At 36.4% G+C, this 22,270-nt stretch overlaps 1 protein-coding gene across 4 annotated transcripts in view; it reads left to right on the top strand.

The window, feature by feature from the left end:
* LOC123531301 (potassium voltage-gated channel subfamily H member 7-like) overlaps nt 1–22,270 on the top strand; it is a 463,598-nt gene that overhangs the window by 243,818 nt on the left and 197,510 nt on the right. The window lies entirely within an intron of this gene.

Genomic DNA, 22,270 nt, shown 5'->3' with positions numbered 1-22,270 from the left:
GTGAAACATGTTGTCTGTGATGTCATTTTGTAGGTTGACCTACATCTTTGAGTGCTTTTGTATGATATATATTTAAATGGTGAGGAAAAGCTTCAAACATTGCCTTTATAGTAATAAGCACTGGCTATATTTATGCATTTTTAGAATGGTATCATCCAAAAGCCCTAAATTGCAAGATTGCCTCCTGAAAAGTGAAAATTAGTTTCCGGAAGTTATTTTCTATTTTTTTTTCTGGTGATGATTGGTTTTTTTATCTGAAGTCGTTTATATTTTTATAACAATTTGTTTACACAGTGAAATGTGTTTTGCATTTCTTACTTGCTCAACAGGCATTCTTCTGCATCAACAAAAACATTATCAGAGTGATGTTGTAGACTGTTGCCTCCCTTAGCAAAAGTTTATATGGCAGGGTTGTTTCTATACTGGGATAGAGACTGCATCCAATATTATGTTAATAGATATTCGTTCTGGAGAGAGACTGATTCATTGCTTCATGCTTTCTGTAGTCAAAATCTAGGGCATTTATTCAAATAATAGAAAAAAACATAAGAGCCAAACACATAAAATAAAAAGTTGGCCAGATGAGAGATACAGGGTCGTTATGGACCACTAAGTCTTGTTTCAGAATATTCTTATACAAGTATAAAGTTATACAAATCTGTTTTGCTCCAAATGTTTGAGAGGTATATAGATTTGCCTTTGTCTGTCTCTGTCTATGCATTGGACTTTTGTGTCCTGCATTGCTTGATACTACTGTTTGCAGATGAAATTGCCCTTTCCTCCTTTTTGAAATCGATAGAGTTACTCTTTTACGTCACAAAAACGGTGAAGCTGAAGCTATTTTTGGAGCAATGCTGACAGGTTAACCCCGCCTCATTCATTCACTTTGTGGTGAAACTTTTTTCTTTATCTTGACGTCACACAAAGCGCGCGCTCTGACTCTATCTTTGAAGTATCGCCATACTTGCATACATTGTAAAGTGCAATGAATAAGGAGATAATAGATATATATTGTTTCAAAAGTAGAATATAGAATGTTTCAACTACGTTCAAATGAAAACAGCGTTTTTAGCTCACCTGTCAAAAAGTGACAAGGTGAGCTTTTGTGATCGCGCGGTGTCGGCTGGTCTGGATCCATGCTGGTCGCACACCCACTATGTTGGTTTTCTCATGGCACGGCTCATATATTTCACAAGATCTTCATGAAAATTGGTCAGAATGTTCACCTTGATGATATCTAGGTCAAGTTCGAAACTGGGTCACGTGCCATCAAAAACTAGGTCAGTAGGTCTAAAAATAGAAAAACCTTGTGACCTCTCTAGAGGCCATATATTTCACAAGATCTTCATGAAAATTGGTCTGAATGTTCATCTTGATGATATCTATATCTAGGTCAAGTTCAAAACTGGGTCACGTGCAGTCAAAAACTAGGTCAGTAGGTCTAAAAATAGAAAAACCTTGTGACCTCTCTAGAGGCCATATATTTCATGAGATCTTCATGAAAATTGGTCAGAATGTTCACCTTGATGATATCTAGGTCAAGTTTGAAAATGGGTCACGTGCAGTCAAAAACTAGTTCAGTAGGTCAAATAATAGAAAAACCTTGTGACCTCTGTAGAGGCCATATTTTTCATGGGATCTGTATGAAAATTGGTCTGAATGTTCATCTTGATGATATCTAGGTCAAGTTCGAAACAGGGTCATGTGCGGTCAAAAACTAGGTCAGTAGATCTAAAAATAGAAAAACCTTGTGAGCTCTCTAGAGGCCATACTTTTCATGGGATCTGTATGAAAGTTGGTCTGAATGTTCAGCTTGATGATATCTAGGTTGAAGTTTGAAACTGGGTCAACTGCGGTCAAAAACTAGGTCAGTAGGTCTAAAATTATTAAAACTTTTGACCTCTCTAGAGGCCATATTTTTCAATGGATCTTCATGAAAATTGATCTGAATGTTCACCTTGATGATATCTAGGTCAGTTACGAAACTGGGTCATGTGCGGTCAAAAACTAGGCTAGTAGGTATAAAAATAGAAAAACCTTGTGACCTCTCTAGAGGCCATATTTTTCATGAGATATTCATGAAAATTAGTGAGAATGTTCACCTTGATGATATCTAGGTAAAGTTCAAAACAGGGTCACGTACCTTCGAAAACTAGGTCAATAGGTCAAATAATAGAAAAACCTTGTGACCTCTCTAGAGACCATATTTTTCAATGGATCTTCATGAAAATTGGTCAGATTTTTTATCTTGATAATATCTAGGTCAAGTTCAAAACTGGGTCACGAGCTCAAAAACTAGGTCACTATGTCAAATAATAGAAAAAACGACGTCATACTCAAAACTGGGTCATGTGGGAAGAGGTGAGCGATTCAGGACCATCATGGTCCTCTTGTTTTGTTTGTTATGACAATTATTATCGACGAAATTTCTAACCATGCAAAAGTATACATGGTTTTATAGAAAGGTATTGTCATTGATCATGGAACCTTCAAGCTCCGCAACACTTGTAGAAGATGTAATTGTTATATCCATAAAAACTGATTTATTTGATTTTTTGTGGGGTTTACGTGTAAAATTATGTGAATTTATCTACTATTTATTTGAAGTCGTTTAAACACTATATCAGTTATTAAAATACAGGCAGTTGATAAGCCTTGTCTTCGTTCATGGAAAGAACCAGTTATAGACTCACATAAGTCAAAATAATTTGACGTTTAGTTTGTTTTATATTTGTGAAGGTCACTCTAAAAGGACCAAAATAATTGAGGATAAATCACAGTACTTATTGGTTTTATCGCTTGCACACGCCGATTCTGATTTTATAAAATTTTATCATATTTTAGCTAGTTTTAACAGTTTTAAACAAAATTTGAAACAACTTTAACATGTTTTACATAGAACAGAAACAAAGGTAATAAAACAACTATAAGAAATCAAATAGTAAACATAGGAAGAAAATATCATTTACAGTAAAGTTAGGCAAGCATTTGTAAATAGATGTTAGGGACCTATGGTGGCATAAACAACATACAGAGCAGAGTAATGGATATCAGAAAGAAGTCACCATAGGAAAATCCAGTAGTGAAAACGTACAATAAACAAGCAGACGACGACAGGCAACCGAGAACAGGTAACCAGGTAAATTTTAGATAAGAATAACACCGCGAAATTTAGGTGTCCCGTACACAGGAAACACGTGTGGAGCTTTTAATATCCAACAGATTTGCTTCAAACTTTCAACGTCGATAAAAGATAGATGTAGCTAGAATATTAGGGCATTTTCATTAAGATACAAACTTTAAACTAATCAAAATTACATAAAAACGGCTGATTTTTCATAAATTTACCGGTAAAATTTTATATAGCGCGATCGCAAATAGCTATTATGTCTTACAAGTAAATAAATTGAAATCAATGCGAAAAATAAAATTGGACTTACGGCTAGAAAAGGCAAAAACAGAATAGAAAAAATCTTTAATTAGAAGAAAATGCCATCAATTTAAAAACATACAGTAAAAACGAAATTGTTAACCATAATGCGAATAGTAAAGTACATGGAGTTAATAAAAAAATGTCGATGACATAGGCGTGTAACCTAAAAATAAACCTGTGTATGGAAATGATAGATAGTTGTTATCAACCAGTCAAAAATAGAACGATATTCAACTCTTGAGTAAAATTATTTGGACTACCTTTTGATACATGTAAGTTTTATTTGAATTTATCTTATATTCACAACAATATCAGTATTTAAACCCAAATCTGGCAATGACAATTTCTTTGAGTTGAGAAAACTACTCGTAACTGTTTCCTAGGATCGCGTCAAATTAGTTAGACTAAGACTCACATATTCCGTAAGAAATTGCCGACTTTTTTTCATTAAAGGAAGCATGGTCGGTTCCGGGAATCGAATTTATACCCTTCAATCAACGATGAGCGAATCCAACAACTCGAGTCAGTAACGTTTTATAATTATTGTTAAAAAAATAAACACGAGGTGCATTATTTAAAAGTATGCAGCAAAAGGTGCTGAAATTTAGGCAGAAAAAGGCCTGTAATGTACAAGAGGGTGTCTTTTTTCATATCCACGCTACCTAAATGTAGTTTGCATTGTGGCAAGATTCATTTAAATTTTAAATGAAGATTAGTTCTAGTACATCTGTTACAATCCAGTTAAACGCAGTCTATGTAAACAGGTTCATTCAGTTTTTTTTTACTCGTATCGGAAAGGCGGAGTTACCTGTATAGACGAGATCCAAAAATAGCTCCAGCATCGCTGTAAACGTACAAGTTTATCGATTTAAGAAAAGACGAAAGGGCAATTTGATCTGCAAACAGTAGTAAAAGATTACCTCAAGGACATGAAACTTTACTGAAATGTTTATTAGTACTTAGTACATGAGATTATGCATCTAGAGTATTGTTTTTGATATCGTCGTGTATCACACCCTGGTTTACATTTGTATGACCCACAAACATCAGACTTCACATGCATGCTAATTAGCATATGAAGTGTTTTGCCTTAGGTTTAATGTTTGCTTTAATAAACTGTCACGCATACAATGAAATCCATCAAAAGCCATATGGAAAAAGCATTTTGATTTTCATTGGAATGTCTTCAAAGTGAAGAATGATGAAGATGCATTTTGCCCGCTATGTAATATTATGAGTAAGATCCTGATTTAAATAATCAATGGTTTGTATTATATAATAAGCCATTCGCTTCAGGAAACAACATTAATATCATCATATCAAGCAGAATGAAAGGGGAAATGCAAGCATATTGGTGCACTTAAACATTCAATTATGTCTATAGAATGTCCAGATATTGGGATCTTTTTATTCTTTGTTCAAAAAGATACATTAAGAGCAAACAGAATATTAAAGTGGCATTTATAGGTTACTGTTCTTAATTGATAATCCCAATCATTCAATGAGAAAGTTGATTGATAATTACAAGAAAGATAAACTACCACATTTAATGTATTTGTTGCAAAATGTTGGACTGACAATGTTGGCATAAACTCTGCAAATATGTGAAAGAATAACACAGGAATCATACACTAATCATTCAAGAGTAATTTTCTCCAAAGTCAAAGCAGATATTGAATTGAAACTTTGTACAAGTTACTAAGGTGTAGAAAACATATTGAAGGTGCATGTCCCATAGCTCTGAATTGTATTTTAGCAAAGTTACAGCCCATTTCAAGTTGGAAAATGCAGCTGATTCATAGATGTTTCACAGTGTCAAGAGTCGCTCATCAGGCCTGTCCGAACCTAATGTGTCTGTGTCTTTATGTGCTTTGTGAAAATAATGACACTGGCCTGCTGACAAAATTCTTCTAGAAATTATGTCTTGTTCTGTTATCAGCTTAAAACTTTAACAGGTTAGTAAACTCATTTCTGTACCACAGTATCCTGACATTATGTGATCCCAACAATCTAATAAAAACAGGCATATTTTTAAAGTATTTAAGATACACTCATTTCATAAATCACCATTTTCACATGATTGTTTCTCTTCCTGGTCATCCTGATATTAAGAAGAAACAATTCTATCTCTGTTGTGGTTGCCATGACAAGTTTTTCACTCACATACTATCAAGTTCAAGGAAACACATAAAAATATCCGCATGATGCCTTTTTTGGACTATTACACTGCTCGTATTAAATTAATTTATTCTTTCTACTTTGCTTAGAAAAATAAGAACAGAGTAGAAAAGTTATTTAATGTTGTTCAGTATAACACTGTAAATATAAATATATAACTTTTCAGCTGCATGAGTACTCATGCAGATATCAGTACAAAGTTTAATAACCTAATATTCTTCAACATTCTGAGCTTTCATTGCACTGATAATACACCTTAACATGATTCTTTATACTACAGTAACAGTAATTACAACAATGTTTATTACTATGCCAGTCAGTAGCGGACCCTCAGGTCCTTCAGACCTTTGATTGCTGGTTGTCTCTCTGTCTCTCAGTGAAAAGGTATTACATTTAAACTGCATGGAGAAATTATGTTTGAATAAGGCTCACATGGAAGAAAATTATTATCTTTCCTGGGGCAATTGTGTTAATAGATGCCGTTACGAGTGTTAAACTAAATCTTCTATAAATAGAGTTATTTAATACACAGCTCTATCCTTATTTTCTGAGAATTCTCTCAATTCCAGACAATTTTCAGTCAATGAAGACATGCTTTTGCATTCATCGGTTGTACTCAGAAGAAAAACCTCATTTATCAGGGGAATGAGAAACATGCCAGGCATTTATATAACTATTAGGGAAGATAAGGATTAAATTAAGGGGATGATGTCAAAATTTTAGGAAGAAACATTGAATTTTTTGCACTTAGTATGAATGCCCGAAAAGTGAAGATAGCGTAAATGTGTGTGTGAGTTAAATGAATGCAAACATAATGCTTCTTGTAGATTTGAATGGCAAGTCTTGCCCATTCTGTTACTACAAAACTTGGCTTATCATTATCTGCCACACTACTGAAATTTTCAATTTATATGATTCAGCAGGTTTGGTGTCACTTTTTCTGATCTTGTTTCTAATTTTCTGTAATTCAGAAGGTTCAGCTTCACTGTTTCTGTCACACTTCTGACATTGTTTCTGATTTTCTATGATTCAGCAGGTTTTGCTTCACTCTTTTACACTGTTACTGTTCCTTCACGAAGCAGGTTCCTTCACAAAGTGGCAGATGTTTCAATCACAGTTCCTTCTGAAAACATGTTTCAGTTACTGTTTCTAGATTAGTATTACTATATTAGCATCAAGGATTCTCAATAATTTTGCACCACAGACTTGGTTCTCAATATATATTGTTTCAAAGACTGGGCTTCTCAATTTTTTTTCACTCCATAGACTGGTCTCCTCAATTTTTGTTACTCTATAGTTTTTTCTGCTTCACAGACTTGGTTCCCCAGTTTTTGTTTCTTCACAGATAGGACTTTTCTGTATTAAATTGGTCCACAGACTGGGCTTCTCAGTTACTGTTCTGTCTAGGATTAATAATTTATTATACTGACCAGACTTTTCTCTGTAACTTTAGACTTGGCATCCTGTATGCTAACACTAAGTCTCCTTTACAATCAGTGATGGTAAAATGCTTAGCAGTATTATGTTCTGGCAAAGCTTTATTTCCAAAGAGCAACTGTTTGTATGTGTTTCTTGTTTTGAGTTTTGATTGACCAAAAAGCTCAATACCATGTGAGCACTACACAGAAAATTTGTGGAGTTGTTTCTGTGGGGACTGAAGAATTGTACCGCAGTTTGACTTATGTCAGTCTTTGACAATACTTCCACAGAGAACAATACTTCGTCCATTAGTCAAGTAACACATCACACAAAGAAGCATGAAAGACAGTCTGACACATTGCCAGAATCTTAATAAAATCCTTTGTTGGTTAGTACAATGACGTTTTAAGAGAATTTTTGTTACATATTGAATTAGAAAAAATGTTTATTGTAGATTTTTATGTTACAAGGAGGCTCAAGTGTCCTTGATGTTCAAAGTCAGTAAGAATCATGAACTCACCATTTTGGTTGTTTTTCTATCAGGTCTGCAGCTTTTTTTTCACCAGTTTTCAATAAATCTTAGTGCAAGTATTTTAATTATAGCATTAGAATTTTCCGGAATCTGTCTTTGAGGTCACCAGAGATCATAATGAAGCCTGGCAGCCTCTGGAAGATATAATTATAAAAGAGTGTCCAAAATATTTGTCAGAAAATTATACATTGTGAAAAAATCTATCTGATAATGGTAATGGATTTCAGTAACAACAGTGAAGGAGATTAAGAGTAACTGTCATATTAATACCAGGTTATTGCCCTTGAAAGTATAATTACTTCATGCTATTCATCTTCATGATCAGAAACATTTCATGATTTATGACAGTACAGTTTTATATAGTACATGATAATCTAGTGTTACTGACAGTCAATATTTGTCAAAATCATAATGTAACTGGCAGGTATTTATCCTGACAGACCAGTGCCTATTCAAATGGTAGAGTCTGAGTCAACCCGCATCAGCTTGCCATTATATTTAAATGGTGGAATTTGGGTCAGTTCTCATCAGCTTGCAATCATTTTCAAGTGGTAGAGTCTGAGCCAGCCCACATCAGCTTGCCATCATATTCAAATGGTAGAGTCTGAGCCAGCCCTTATCAGCTTGCCGTCATATTGAAATGGTAGAGTCTAAGTCAGTTCTCATCAGCTTGCCATCATATTAAAATGGTAGTCTAAACCAGTCCTCATCAGCTTGCCATCGTATTAAAATGGTAGTCAGTCAGCTCACATCAGCTTGCCATCATATTGAAATGGAAGAGTCTGAGTCAGCCCACATCAGCTTGCCATCATATTGAACCCAGCCCTCATCAGCTTTCTATCCTATTCATATGGTAGAGTCTGAGCCGGCCCTCATCAGCTTTCTGTCCTATTTAAATGGTAGAGTCTGAGCCAGCCCTCATAGCTTTCTGTCCTATTTAAATGGTAGAGTCTGAGCCAGCCCTCATCAGCTTGCCATCATATTGTAATGGTAGAGTCTGAGCCAGCCCTCATCAGCTTTCTATCTTATTCAAATGGTAGAGTCTGAGCCAGCCCTTATCAGCTTGCCATCATACTGAAATGTTAAGAGTCTGAGCCAGCCCTCTTCAGCTTTCTGTCCTATTCAGATGGTAGAGTCTGAGCCAGCCCTCATCAGCTTGCCATAATATTGGAATGGTAAAGAGTCTGAGCCAGTCCTCATCAGCTTTCTGTCCTATTCAAATGGTAGAGTTTGAGCCAGCCCTCATCAGCTTTCTGTCCTATTCAAATGGTAGAGTCTGAGTCAGCCCGCATCAGCTTGACATCATATTGAAATGGTAGAGTCTGAGTCAGCCCTCATCAGCTTGCCATCATATTGAAATGGTAAAGTCTGAGCCAGCCCTCATCAGCTTTCTATCTTATTCAAATGGTAGAGTCTGAGCCAGCCCTTATCAGCTTGCCATCATACTGAAATGTTAAGAGTCTGAGCCAGCCCTCTTAAGCTTTCTGTCCTATTCAAATGGTAGAGTCTGAGCCAGCCCTCATCAGCTTGCCATAATATTGAAATGGTAAAGATTCTGAGCCAGTCCTCATCAGCTTTCTGTCCTATTCAAATGGTAGAGTCTGAGTCAGCCCGTATCAGCTTGACATCATATTGAAATGGTAGAGTCTGAGCCAGCCCTCTTCAGCTTGCCATCATATTGAAATGGTAGAGTCAGAGCCAGCCCTCATCAGCTTTCTATCTTATTCAAATGGTAGAGTCTGAGCCAGCCCTTATCAGCTTGCCATCATACTGAAATGTTAAGAGTCTGAGCCAGCCCTCTTCAGCTTTCTGTCCTATTCAAATGGTAGAGTCTGAGCCAGGCCTCATCAGCTTTCTGTCCTATTCAAATGGTAGAGTCTGAGTCAGCCCGCATCAGCTTGACATCATATTGAAATGGTAGAGTCTGAGTCAGCCCTCATCAGCTTGCCATCATATTGAAATGGTAAAGTCTGAGCCAGCCCTCATCAGCTTTCTATCTTATTCAAATGGTAGAGTCTGAGCCAGCCCTTATCAGCTTGCCATCATACTGAAATGTTAAGAGTCAGAGCCAGCCCTCATCAGCTTTCTATCTTATTCAAATGGTAGAGTCTGAGCCAGCCCATATCAGCTTGCCATCATACTGAAATGTTAAGAGTCTGAGCCAGCCCTCTTCAGCTTTCTGTCCTATTCAAATGGTAGAGTCTGAGCCAGCCCTCATCAGCTTGCCATAATATTGAAATGGTAAAGAGTCTGAGCCAGTCCTCATCAGCTTTCTGTCCTATTCAAATGGTAGAGTTTCAGCCAGCCCTCATCAGCTTTCTGTCCTATTCAAATGGTAGAGTCTGAGTCAGCCCGCATCAGCTTGACATCATATTGAAATGGTAGAGTCTGAGTCAGCCCTCATCAGCTTGCAATCATATTGAAATGGTAGAGTCTGAGCCAGCCGTCATCAGCTTTCTATCTTATTCAAATGGTAGAGTCTGAGCCAGCCCTTATCAGCTTGCCATCATACTGAAATGTTAAGAGTCTGAGCCAGCCCTCTTCAGCTTTCTGCCCTATTCAAATGGTAGAGTCTGAGCCAGCCCTCATCAGCTTGCCATAATATTGAAATGGTAAAGAGTCTGAGCCAGTCCTCATCAGCTTTCTGTCCTATTCAAATGGTAGAGTTTGAGCCAGCCCTCATCAGCTTGCCATCATATTGAAATGGTAGAGCCTGAGCCAGTCCTCATCAGCTTGCTATCATATTGAAATGGTAGAGATTGAGTCAGTTCTCATCAGCTTGCCATCATATTCAAGTGGTAGAGTCTGTGTCAGCCCGCATCGGCTTGCCATCATTTTTAAATAGAAGAGTCTGGGTCAGCCCTCATCAGCTTGCCATTGTTTTCAAGTGGTAGAGCTTCAGCCAGTTCCCGCCAGCTTGCCATAATACTGAAATGGTAGAGTCTGAACCAGTCCTCATCAGATCAGCTTGCCATCATAGTAAAATGGTAGAGTCTGAGCTAGCCCACATCAGCTTGTCATCATATTGAAATGGTAGAGTCTGAGCCAGCCCTCATCAGCTTGCCATCATAGTAAAATGGTAGAGTCTGAGCCAGCCCACATCAGCTTGTCATCATATTGAAATGGTATAGTCTGAGCCAGCCCTTATCAGCTTGCCGTCATATTGAAATGGTAGAGTCTGAGTCAGTTCTCATCAGCTTACCATCATTTTCAAGTGGTAGAGTCTGAGTCAGCCCTCATCAGCTTGCCATCATATTGAAATGTTAAGAGTCTGAGCCAGGCCTCATCAGCTTTCTGTCCTATTCAAATGGTAGAGTCTGAGCCAGCCCTCATCAGCTTGCCATCATATTGAAATGGTAGAGTCTGAGCCAGCCATCATCAGTTTTCTATCTTATTCAAATGGTAGAGTCTGAGCCAGCCCTTATCAGCTTGCCATCATACTGAAATGTTAAGAGTCTGAGCCAGCCCTCTTCAGCTTTCTGCCCTATTCAAATGGTAGAGTCTGAGCCAGCCCTCATCAGCTTGCCATAATATTGAAATGGTAAAGAGTCTGAGCCAGTCCTCATCAGCTTTCTGTCCTATTCAAATGGTAGAGTTTGAGCCAGCCCTCATCAGCTTGCCATCATATTGAAATGGTAGAGTCTGAGCCAGTCCTCATCAGCTTGCTATCATATTGAAATGGTAGAGATTGAGTCAGTTCTCATCAGCTTGCCATCATATTCAAGTGGTAGAGTCTGTGTCAGCCCGCATCGGCTTGCCATCATTTTTAGCTCACCTGTCACAAAGTGACAAGGTGAGCTTTTGTGATAGCGCGGCGTCCGTCGTCCGTCGTCCGTCCGTGCGTGCGTCCGTCCGTCCGTAAACTTTTGCTTGTGACCACTCTAGAGGTCACATTTTTCATGGGATCTTTATGAAAGTTGGTCAGAATGTTCACCTTGATGATATCTAGGTCAAGTTCGAAACTGGGTCACGTGCCATCAAAAACTAGGTCAGTAGGTCTAAAAATAGAAAACCCTTGTGACCTCTCTAGAGGCCATATATTTCACAAGATCTTCATGAAAATTGGTCAGAATGTTCACCTTGATGATATCTAGGTCAAGTTCGAAACTGGGTCACGTAGGGTCGAAAACTAGGTCAGTAGGTCTAAAAATAGAAAAACCTTGTGACCTCTCTAGAGGCCATATTTTTCATGAGATCTTCATGAATATTGGTCAGAATGTTCACCTTGATGATATCTAGGTCAAGTTTGAAACTGGGCCACGTGGGGTCAAAAACTAGGTCATTAGGTCAAAAAATAGAAAAACCTTTTGACCTCTCTAGAGGCCATATTTCTCAGTGGATCTTCATGAAAATTGGTCAGAATGTTCACCTTGATGATATCTAGGTCAAGTTCGAAACTGGGTCATGTGGGGGTAAAAACTAGGTCAGTAGATCTAAAAATAGAAAAACCTTGTGACCTCTCTAGAGGCCATATTTTTCATGAGATCTTCATGAATATTGGACAGAATGTTCACCTTGATGATATCTAGGTTAAGTTCGATACTGGGTCATGTTGGATCAAAAACTAGGTCAGTAGGTCTAAAAATAGAAAAACCTTGTGACCTCTCTAGAGGCCATATTTCTCAAGGATCTTCATGAAAATTGGTCAGAATGTTCACCTTGATGATATCTAGGTCAAGTTCGAAACTGGATCACGTGCGGTCAAAAACTAGGTCAGTAGGTCTAAAAATAGGAAAACCTTGTGACCTCTCTAGAGGCCATATTTTTCAATGGATCTTCAGGAAAATTGGTCAGAATGTTTACCTTGATGATATCTAGATCAGGTTTGAAACTGGGTCACGTGGGGTTAAAAACTAGGTCAGTAGATCTAAAAATAGAAAAACCTTGTGACCTCTCTAGAGGCCATATTTTTCACGAGATCTTCATGAATATTGGTCAGAATGTTTACCTTGATGATATCTAGGTCAGTTTGAAACTGGGTCACGTGGGGTCAAAAACTAGGTCATAGGTCTAAAGATAGAAAAAACCTTGTGACCTCTCTAGAGGCCATATTTCTCATGGATCTTCATGAAAACTGGTGAGAATGTTCAGCTTGATGATATCTAGGTCAGTTCGTAACTGGGTCATGTGCGGTCAAAAACTAGGTCGGTAGGTCGAAAAATAGAAAAACCTTGTGACCTCTCTAGAGGCCATATTTTTCAATGGATCTTCATGAAAATTGGTCAGAATTTTTTATCTTGATGATATCTAGGTCACTTGTGCTCAAAAACTAGGTCACTATGTCAAATAATAGAAATAACGACGTCATACTCAGTTCAACACTGGGTCATGTGGGGATAGGTGAGCGATTCAGGACCATCATGGTCCTCTTGTTAAATAGAAGAGTCTGGGTCAGCCCTCATCAGCTTGCCATTGTTTTCAAGTGGTAGAGCTTCAGCCAGTTCCCGCCAGCTTGCCATAATACTGAAATGGTAGAGTCTGAACCAGTCCTCATCAGATCAGCTTGCCATCATAGTAAAATGGTAGAGTCTGAGCCAGCCCACATCAGCTTGTCATCATATTGAAATGGTAGAGTCTGAGCCAGCCCTCATCAGCTTGCCATCATAGTAAAATGGTAGAGTCTGAGCCAGCCCACATCAGCTTGTCATCATATTGAAATGGTATAGTCTGAGCCAGCCCTTATCAGCTTGCCGTCATATTGAAATGGTAGAGTCTGAGTCAGTTCTCATCAGCTTACCATCATTTTCAAGTGGTAGAGTCTGAGCCAGCCCTCATCAGCTTGCCATCATATTGAAATGGTAGAGTCTGAGCCAGCCATCATCAGTTTTCTATCTTATTCAAATGGTAGAGTCTGAGCCAGCCCTCATCAGCTTGCCATCATATTGAAATGTTAAGAGTCTGAGCCAGCCCTCATCAGCTTTCTGTCCTATTCAAATGGTAGAGTCTGAGCCAGCCCTCATCAGCTTTTTATCCTATTCAAATGGTAGAGTTTTAGCCAGCCCTCATCAGCTTCCCATCAACTTGCCATTATAATCAAGTGGTAGAGCTTGTGCCAGCCCCCATCAGCTTGCCATTATATTCAAGCGGTAGAGCCTGTTCCAGCTCCCATCAACTTACCATTATATTCATCTTATAAAAGATGTTCACCAAACTTGGTCAGAAGCTGTGTCAGATGGTCAAAATATTTTTCAGGTGAGTGACTAAATGGGCCTTTTGTTGAAAATAGTTCATGAAATGGGTGTGTCCTTGCATTTCGAGATAATCACATTATCATTAGCAAATAGTACAGGTAGGACTATTTTCAAACTTTCACTTGAACTTCACAACAAACCTTCAGTCAGTTATAATTATACATAGAACTGAATCATTGTTTCATCACAAACCTTCATTTAGTTTATACTAATTTATTTCAGCTTGATTGTGATAAAAGCTTTAAGCTTATTTGAACCACTCTCGAGTTTGCTTCCTGGAAAAACCAGTACTGGTGTCATATGAGAAGTCATAGTCATGACCCCAGTGGGGCTTGAACCCATGACCCCGGGTTGAGTGGCCGACACCTTAACCACTAGACCACCGCTCCCCTTTAACCTTCAGTTATAGATAAACATAGAACTGAAAATTGTTTCATTACAAATTGTCATTTATAGATGATCATAGAACTGAAAATTGTTTAATAACAATCTTCTGTTATTGATAAACATAGAACTGAAAATTGTTTCATAACAAATCTTCCGTTATTGATAAACATAGAACTGAAAATTGTTTCATAACGAATCTTCGGTTATTGATAAACATAGAACTGAAAATTGTTTCATAACAAACCTTCAGTAATTAATGAACATAGAACTGGAAATTGTTCCGTCACAAACCTTCAGTTGTTGATGAATACAGAACTAAAAATTGTTTCATTACAAACCTTTAGTTATTGATATGCATAGAACTGAAAATTTTTTAGCTCACCTGAGCCAAAGGCTCATGGTGAGCTTTTGTGACCGTTCAATGTCCGTCGTGCGTCGTGCGTTGTGTGTCCGTCAACATTTTCTAAAAAAATCTTCTTCTTGAAAACCACTGGGCAGAATTACACCAAACTTCACAGGAATGATCCTTGGGTGGCCCCCTTTCAAAATGTATCAAAGAATTGAACTCCATGCAGAACTCTGGTTGCCATGGCAACCGAACCAAAGGAAAAACTTTAAAAATCTTCTTGTCCAAAACCGCAGGGCCTAGGGCTTTGATATCTGGTGTGTAGCATCATCTAGTGGTCCTCTACCAAAATTGTTCAAATTATTCCCCTAAGGTCAAATATGGCCCCGCCCCGGGGGTCACATGGTTTATATAGACTTATATAGGGAAAACTTTGAAAATCTTCATGTCCAAAACCACAGGGCCTAGGGCTTTGATATCTGGTGTGTAGCATCATCTAGTGGTCCTCTATCAAAATTGTTCAAATTATTCCCCTAGGGTCAAATATGGCCCCGCCCCGGGGGTCCCAAATTTTACTTAGACTTATATAGGAAAACAAGTTTAAAAACTTTTTCTCTGAAACCACAACACTTAGACCTTTGATATTTGGCTTGTAGCATTGTCTTATGGTCCTCGACCAAAATTGTTCAAATTGTACCCCTGGGGTGAAAAGAGGCCCTGACCTGGGGGTCCCAAGTTTTATATAGACTTATATAGGAAAAAACTTTAAAAATTTTCTTGTCTGAAACCATATGACCAAGGCTTTTGATATTTGGTATGATGCATTGTCTAGTAGTCCTCTACCAAAATTGTTCAAATTATGCCCCTGGGGTTAAAAGAGGCCCGCCCTGGGGTTACTTAGTTATTATGCGAGTTATATTGGAAAAAATACTTAAAAAATCATCTGATCCTATTTCCAAGACTGTTTAATTATAATTACCTGATGACCCCAAGTAATATGATGTCACTTGACTGTGACCTTGACCTACTGACCTACTTTCCTGTTTTTTAAGATACAGCCTTGAAATTTTGATGACATACACAGTTTTGCACATCAGTCGTAAAACTGAATTTCATTAACCATGAATATGACCTACAGACTTTCTTAATATTTTATCATCAGTTTGACATTTGAAACATGTAGCTCATATTACTCAGGTGAGTGATCCAGGGTCATCATGACCCTCTTGTTCATTACAAACCTTCAGTTATTGATAGACAATTAAATATTGTTTCATTACAAATCTTCAGTTATTTATAGACATAAAAGTGATAATTCTTTCATTATAAATCTTCAGTTATTGATAGACAAAAAACTAGAACATTGTTTCATTACAAATCTTTGACTATTGATATACATAGAGCTGAAACAATGGCTTATTAATTACAAACCTTCAGTTATAGAACTGAAAGGTTGTTTCAAGCCAAGAGATTGATTGAGAAATAATAAAAAATGGAGTTTCCATTCCAATGCAATTGCGTCAATACGAAAAGTAATAATAGAAATGTTTATAGCAGTAGAATTACATACATTTTGTACTTGGGAGCTTTTGGAAGTCATCAAAACTCAATGTTTACACTGAGACAAGATTGCGGAAATTTATAACAAATTCACCATATTGATGAAATGAGCTTAAAGCTTTTTCATAGGCTTTACATTTCTGGGAGAGAATTCTGATGGCTTCTGTTAAATAAGGTGGATATCTATTGCTTGGTGTGATTACCAGTATGCATTTGAAATCAGAGTCCATGAATATTGATAGACTTTAAATTTATATGCCCATCACCACCTTTAAAAGGAACAACATTTTGTTATTTTTCTACCTCATTTGACACAAGGCTTTAGGGTACCATGCCATCAAAGCTGGATATGAGAGTTTTGATGTTATTTGATACGAAACTGAGTGTTTCTCAATTGAGTGTTTCCTGTTTTATTTAATTTATTTTTTTTGTTGTTTAGACCTGGCCAGTATGCTATTTGGGAATATTTAACTGAATAGACCAGGTTAACAGTATAAATCAGGTAAGCTTTATAGACCTGGTTAACAGTATAAATCAGGTTAGCTGTATAGACCTGGTTAACAGTATAAATTAGGTTAGCTGTATAGACCTGGTTAACAGTATAAATCAGGTTAGCTGTATAGACCTGGTTAACAGTATAAATCAGGTTAGCTGTATAGACCTGGTTAACAGTATAAATCAGGTTAGCTGTATAGACCTGGTTAACAGTATAAATCAGGTTAGCTGTATAGACCTGGTTTGCTGTATAGATCAGGTTAACTGTATAGATCAGGCTAGCTGTATAGATCAGGTTATCTGTATGTATCAGGTTTGCTGTATAGACCAGGTTTGCTGTATAGATCAGGTTAGCTGTATAGACCTGGTTAACAGTATAAATCAGGTTAGCTGTATAGACCTGGTTAACAGTATAAATCAGGTTAGCTGTATAGACCTGGTTTGCTGTATAGATCAGGTTAGCTGTATAGACCTGGTTTGCAGTATAGATCAGGTTAGCTGTATAGATCAGGTTAGCTGTATAGATCAGGTTAACTGTATAGATCAGGCTAGCTGTATAGATCAGGTTATCTGTATGTATCAGGTTTGCTGTATAGACCAGGTTTGCTGTATAGACCTGGTTAACAGTATAAATCAGGTTAGCTGTATAGACCAGGTTAGCTGTATAGACCTGGTTAACAGTATAAATCAGGTTAGCTGTATAGACCAGGTTAGCTGTATAGACCTGGTTAACAGTATAAATCAGGTTAGCTGTATAGACCTGGTTAACAGTATAAATCAGGTTAGCTGTATAGACCTGGTTTGCTGTATAGATCAGGTTAGCTGTATAGACCTGGTTAACAGTATAAATCAGGTTAGCTGTATGGACCAGGTTAGCTCAATAGACCTGGTTAACAGTATAAATCAGGTTAGCTGTATAGACCAGGTTAGCTGTATAGACCTGGTTAACAGTATAAATCAGGTTAGCTGTATAGACCTGGTTAACAGTATAAATCAGGTTAGCTGTATAGACCTGGTTTGCTGTATAGACCTGGTTAACAGTATATATAAGGTTAACTGTATAGACCTGGTTAACAGTATAAATCAGGTTAGCTGTATAGACCTGGTTAACAGTATAAATCGGGTTAGCTGTATAGACCAGGTTAGCTGTATAGACCTGGTTTGCTGTATAGACCTGGTTTGCTGTATAGATCAGGTTTGCTGTATATATCAGGTTTGCTGTATAGACCAGGTTTGCTGTATAGACCAGGTTTGCTGTATAGATCAGGTTTGCTGTATATATCAGGTTAGCTGTATAGACCTGGTTTGCTGTATAGACAAGGTTAGCTGTATACATCGGGGTTGCTGTATAGACCAGGTTTGCTGTATAGACCAGGGGCCATATTCATAAAGCATCTTAAGTATAAGTTTTGACTTTAGTTTAAGATTTTACTTAAGTTTGTGGTGATTTCAGCTTAAGTCTAAGTAAAAACTTAAGTCCTATTCATGAAACAGCTTAAACTTAAGATAAGTAAGAAATGACTTAAGTCAGAAAACAGAATGGCGTCGTGAGTACGATTAAAGAGTTGTTTTTCAGATAAAAGGACTTTAAACAAAATGGTGCATATTGTATCTGTCTGAAATTAATGTTGTTTTTAGCTCATCTGATTTTTTAAAAAAAAAATGATGAGTTATTGTCATCACTTGAGCGGTTGTCGGCATCGGCGTCTGCGTCGGCGTTGCCTGGTTAAGTTTTATGTTTAGGTCAGCTTTTCTCCTAAACTATCAAAGCTATTGCTTTGAAACTTGGAATACTTGTTCACCATGATAAGCTGACCCTGTATAGCAAGAAACATAACTCCATCTTGCTTTTTGCAAGATTTATGGCCCCTTTTGTACTTAGAAAATATCAGATTTCTTGGTTAAGTTTTATGTTTAGGTCAACTTTTCTCCTAAACTATCAAAGCTATTGCTTTGAAACTTGGAATACTTGTTCACCATCATAAGCAGACCCTGTACATCAAGAAACATAACTCCATCTTGCTTTTTGCAAGATTTATTGCCCCTTTTGGACTTAGAAAATCAGTTTTCTTGGTTAAGTTTTATGTTTAGGTCAGCTTTTATCCTAAACTATGAAAGCTATTGCTTTAAAACTTGCAACACTTGTTCACCATCATAAGTTGACCCTGTACAGCAAGAAACATAACTCCGTCCTGCTTTTTGCAAGATTTATGGCCCCTTTTGGACTTAGAAAATATCAGATTTCTTGGTTAAGTTTTATGTTTAAGTCAACATTTTCTCTTAAACTATCAAAGCTATTGCTTTGAAACTTGCAACACTTGTTCACCATCATAAGCTGACCCTGTACAGCAAGCAACATAACTCCATCCTGCTTTTTGCAATAATTATTGCCCCTTTTGGACTTAGAAAATCATTTTCTTGGTTGAGTATTATTTAAGTCAACTTTTCTCATAAACTATCAAAGCTATTGCTTTAAAACTTGCAACAGTTTTTCACCATCATAAGTGGACACTGTACATCAAGAAACATAACTCTATCCTGCTTTTTGCAAGAATGATGGCCCTTTTGGACTTAGAAAATCAAGGGTAGGACAATATTTCTATTACACAAAAAAAATCAGATGAGCGTCAGCACCCGCAAGGCGGTGCTCTTGTTTTTTTTTAATGTTTTCGTCCACAATAAAAGCTAAGAATTACTAATTAAGTTGTTTTATGAATAACAAATATTTCTTAAGTAAAATAAATTTCTTACCTATTTAATACTTAAGTAAATAATCAATTTCTTATACTTAATTAGATGCTTTATGAATTTCGGCCCCATTAGCTGTATAGACCAGGCACAGTTGTTCAAAACTTAACAGTTGATTTAAAACTTTAAAACATTGTGTATATGGTTGTTACTGTTTATCTTTATGCAATATACATGTATGCACGTGAGTTTAAGTTTTAATATACGAGTAGAAAGTCATATTTAACAATATTTGCTGTCAAAGATATTAGTAAGCAAAAGAGACGGTATTTGCTAAAATGTTGGATCTAAAAATGAGTTCTTATTGTAAAAATGAGAATGAGCCTAAATCCCAAAAATTAATCATAATATCTTAGAAGAAAGCATACATATATATATATATATATTTTTTTTTTATAGTTTTTGTTGTTTGTGATATAAGCTACTTATACAGTGAAAAAAGTGTCTATTGGAAAATAAAATGCGATAAAAATGTCAAATATTAGTTACAGTTTTAGTATATCCGAGAAATTTTCGCAGATTTAAAATCAAATATATTTCTTTTCTTGTGAATTTTGGAATTTATATAATTATTTGTATCAATTGTGTAATATTCTATGTTCTGAAGTGGAAATTTAAGAAAATGAAATCAATTTAATGAATTTTTCAAGAAATTTAATTCATTATATGCATCAGTTCTTGGTTCTCATTTTAAAGGCACTGACCTCTAGATTTTTACTAAAAAATGATCTTTCTTTCAAATTGAAGTTTGATTATAATATGAGTTTTTGTTTCTTAACTATTCTAAAAATACCAAATCAAGAAAAAGAGATGATTGCGTCGGGAATCGAACCCGGACCGCCGCGGCAATAAAGAAGTTTACCGCTGTCGTTACCAATACCGCGGATTTAGTGTTCTATGCGCTTGAAATATAGATATTTATAATAGAGGCTCAAGAGTAAAGCGTTAAAAACGAATTCCGATTTTCATCGTAAAATGTAGTAAAAACTACTAATTCTCATATGTTTTCGTAACATATAGTATGTCAGTTATTAAGAAATACAGCATTAATTTCCAGATATCTAAAAAATCTCTTTTTTTTATTTTCGAACGATCTGGAGGCCAGTGCCTTTAATACCAATTCAAGTTGTTCATGCATCTTCAAATCAAGCATGTGACATACCCCATAATCGTTGAAATTGAAAGAGTAAATATCACAGTAGATATATGAATATCTTGTTTTTGTCATCTAGATGTTCAGAGTGATTTATGGTTATGCGTTTTTCACATCATCTATGAATATGAAAGTCGGGATGGCCCCACATTTGATTTGAAACCATAATTCATATCTTTGAAACTTCAATATGGTTCCTTTTAGAGGACTGTGTCAACTTGCGATCTACATAGCCTTCCGTGAAAGAGAGTAATACTCAGTACTACCAATACTTCGTACTACAACCTTTATGCAATATAAATATAGCCATGTGTTCAATTATACCTTAGATGAGATTACATAACATAACCATAGCAACTAGAAGATCTGCTGTTATGGTACATTGGATGGATTAAAACCATATGTTTCCTGATAAAAGAGGAGAAAGCCTTCTGAATGGCTCTGTAAAGTTAATAACTCGCTTCAAAATCGCGATCCATTAGCGATCCATTGCAACCATTTCTTGATTGTTTCAATGGATCACTAATGGAACGCACTAACAAACACCAAAAAAAATGCGGTTTTGATGGTGTTTATAAGGTGTTTTTATAGTGTTTATTAGAAAAAATTTTTGTTTGGGAATGTAAATATTCGGTTGGTATTTGCTATAAATAGAATTAATAGATTCCTTAATTCGATAAAATTAATGTAATTTTTTGTGTGTTGCCCTCATTGATTTGCGTGATTATAAGTATGTAATGTTTTCTTTAAAATCTTGTATTTGTCTCATGTTTTTGTATGTATACAAACTGAGAATTTCTTGAATCAAACTAAAAACTTGTAATTAATACAAGAAACCTTAATGCAATGTTGATAGCTTTGTTTTCAAGGCTGATACTTAGTACTACCGACCTAAGTTCTTATTTTCAAATGTTACTTTTTTAGTTTTGAAAACAACGTCCATGCATATGTACATTTTAAAACAGTGAAATAGGTCTGCCATTTTGCATGCTTTGTAATTAATTATTATTTATTCATTTTCTTTTGCAAAGGTCTTAGAGATTTTATGACTAGCTTTTATAATGTTCATCCTTGCATGAATGGTAGTGTATTACATTTGGAAACTGCGTGTGCTGTACATAGCTATCATTTAGAAAACAAGCTTAAGGCAGTTGATTCAAGATATATTATCACTTAAAATTTGAATATTTACTTCTCTGCCTCTTAAATATGGACGTTATATGATGTAAAGTGAGTGAGTTAGATTTTACGGCGAATCTACATACATGTAATAACGCTCATGAGTTATGGATAAGGCAACACACCGAAAGGATAAAATACATTTACAGTATATTTCTGCCTGTTCTCTTTCATTTATTCTGGTATAGATTACTTTTAAGACGACAATATCAGCTTCTATTTTGGAAGGTTTTAAAGCCGCGTCGCAAAATTCACTTACGGTCGGCACATCATATTTCTTGACAATAGAAAGAACAGCTTTGTGCGTAATATTCCACTGTACTGGTTCACTCACACTCTTGCTTAAAGGATTCTTCTTGCGAGTATTTTTTACCAGACTTTATCTCTCGTGACAGCATCTTGCTTATTGCTTTAAAACATGAAAAGAAGATATTGTATCACAGATAAAAATCTCACGGGGTACGATGCTCTTCTAAAATCACAGGGGCAATGTTTATTAAAAAGCAGCTGTGACTGAAATGTCCAGTTAACGATATTGACAACTAACTTAAGGCAAGGGCGATATTTTAAACACCGTCACAATATCTGTGGAATCTAGGTATCAGGCTTTTAATGTTAAGGTAGCTTTTATGACAAGTTGAGTGGTTTT

The sequence above is a fragment of the Mercenaria mercenaria genome, chromosome 11 (assembly GCF_021730395.1).
Source record: "Mercenaria mercenaria strain notata chromosome 11, MADL_Memer_1, whole genome shotgun sequence".
Taxonomy (NCBI): Eukaryota; Metazoa; Mollusca; class Bivalvia; order Venerida; family Veneridae; genus Mercenaria; species Mercenaria mercenaria.
Note: the sequence above shows the minus strand (reverse complement) of the source record. Positions and strands in the feature narration are given on the sequence as shown.